Source organism: Nannospalax galili, unplaced genomic scaffold (genome assembly GCF_000622305.1).
Source record: "Nannospalax galili isolate Female #2095 unplaced genomic scaffold, S.galili_v1.0 scaffold15, whole genome shotgun sequence".
In the NCBI taxonomy this organism is placed as follows: Eukaryota; Metazoa; Chordata; class Mammalia; order Rodentia; family Spalacidae; genus Nannospalax; species Nannospalax galili.
Genome location: NW_008337322.1, coordinates 12,382 through 15,051, shown reverse-complemented (window position 1 = coordinate 15,051; position 2,670 = coordinate 12,382).

Below are 2,670 nucleotides of genomic sequence, written 5' to 3'. Positions count from 1 at the left end.
ACTCAGATGTAAGACTTCAAATCTTGGTCTGCAATACTGTAGTGCCCACCTAGTACTAAGGGAGGGAACCCACATTGTTCTAGCCTTAAAAATTAAATGATGGCTAAATTTGTGTTCTCTCCCTATCTAGAAGCCTTTGAGAGGTAACTGACACTGATTCTAGCCAGTCCAGTAGCTATCAAAATGCCTGAAAACAAATCCTGAGTCCATCACTCTTTAGTTCAGCCCAGACAGAAGAACAAAAAATAAAATAAAAATGAGCTATTACCTTGGTGCTAACCATTGCTCCTTGCCTCTTCAGATATTTTCAGGACCAAAATCCAAAAACTAACTCTTACTCTCGTACTAATTTTAATAAGTTGTTACTTTCCTTCCCTCCACATGTATACAAGAGCCTGTCAACCATCAAGGACCCTGTTGAGATGCATGAAGAGGGAACCCCCGCTGTCTGATCTGCCCCTAATCCAGCTCCCCCATGATGACCCTGTTCAGCAGGAAGTAGCAAGAGGATAATGGGGCCCCCATCCTATAACACAAAAGGCTGGAATGTTAAGGTTCAGATAGCCCTGCCCCCTCACCAACAGGGTCTCAAGGACTTCTCAAGCTCCTGAGAAAAGGGAACTGAGTTGATAAGCACCCTGGTCTTTGAAGTTTTAACAGTCCTGCTCTCCCACGTCCCCTGCCCAACTTTAAAAAAAAATACATCTTCCCGCCTTCTGCAGGAAGCAGAAGGCTCCCCCTTAAAAAGACCCCAGCTCATGACCTGGGTAGACATTTTCCCTGCCAGGAAGGGAATCTCTCCCCTATGTTCCTTTGCTAATAAACTCTATTCTGATGGAGTTTTATCTGTGTCCTGGTGCTTCCTCCTGATTAACTGGATTCATTCATAGGCTACTTTTTACCTATCAGCTACCATTGATGTTTTGCTAAGTGAGCTTGTTGTCAAACTGCCCTTATGAATTTCTGATTATACCATAGATTAGTGCTGTTCTCACTTTGGTCAGAGAAGCTTCTATTTGCAGTGAGTGGCACTGAATGCAGGCAGAGACTGGAGTCACAGTGATGAGAAGGAGTGGGTGTTAAGTGTTCATTCCTAAAGGGGACATGTAACCCACCCCTCCGAGGCTCAGGGAACACTGCAGAAGAGAGTGCAGAGTGTAAGAACGGGAGGGTGGGGAATGTCTTCTGGACAATACATGGCCATTGCACTCCTGAACTGCCAGAAGGTAGGGTTACCTGCATAAGACAGGACTTGTCACCATCCATCACTGATGAGAGAGGAGCTCATGAGGCCCTCCTTCTCCCTGAGGAACTGTGCACAGTTAACTTAAGGCCTCCTTGATGGAGGGCAGTCCTGTTCCTCAGCAGTGTGGTCACAAGTGAGTTGTCTGTGTTCAAGTAAAACCCCCATCCATGCTCATGCAGTCAACCCTAATTAAATGCAGTGGGTACAAAGGAAAAAAAAATAGAAGTAGGAGGAGGCACTTGTAGGATTGTAGAGAAGGGGTTTGGCAGAAGGGTGATAAGAGAAAATAATGATCAAATACTTTACATTATACATATGAAATTGTTTTAAAAAACTTCAGTTCTTTGATGACTATTAACCTCGCTCAGATTTAGTCCATACAAAGTCACTGCTAATTAGTCTTTTTCTTTTGTTTGAACCTTCTAAGAAGCACAAAACACTTCGATTTATTTTTCTGCTCAGCAATATTAAACAGCTTATTTAGATTCAAAAACTTCTGCTAACTCTTGCTTTTTGATCTCTTCCATCCATCATGCTCAGACAAATGCTCCTCTCCAGCAGCCCAGCTAATTTTTCAAGTTTCTGTAGACACATGGTTGATACCTACATTCTTAATGAAGCCTTGGGCAGGGTGGACTTTCTTCTTCTTTTTGCCTCCATTCCTCATAGGGTCTCTAACGTGTTGGAAATAGTATTTTTCTCAAAGTAAGGAAGGTGACAGAGACAGCAGTGTCAGCTTGCTTAGCCTCTGATTTCTTCCTGTGGAGATCAGTTACATATCTTCCCCTGATGTGGCTTGCAATGCCTACCATCATACTCAAAGTCTAGCACAGGGACCAAAGTGGTGTTTAAACATCAGTGGAATGTATATGCAACTATAAATAACATATCCATGTATATGTATCTATGAATAAATAGTCATATAGGCTGTCAGCCATTTTCTTAGCCCACAGCAGGGCTATTGTACTGGTACCTCCTTGCTTAAAATTTCCTTTAAAATAAAATTCATCATGTCATTTAGAATACTAATGACCTAAAAACAGTGCCTACCAAAATGCTCTACTGATTGTTGTTCCTGCCTCTCAATCTCAAGTGATGATTTCTCTCTCTAGTGTCAGTGCTGTTGAGGCCATTATGCCTTCTGGGAAAGTATCCTGGGCCCCTCTGTTAATCTGACTCTTCCTACCTGCTGGATACTTGTGTTCAGTTTCTAATAGTGTATGTTTTTCATGTTTAAACCTGTTCAGACACCAAGCCACGTCTGAATACACATTGGTGTGTATCTGCTTAGATCCTTTTCATACAGTTTTCTAAAAACTTGGGATTAAGCCATCCATTACATTTCATAACTTAATTTTGTAATCCATCTGCTGTTGGAAAATAGATTATATTTTTTCAAGCACAAATGTCATAGAAAAAAAATT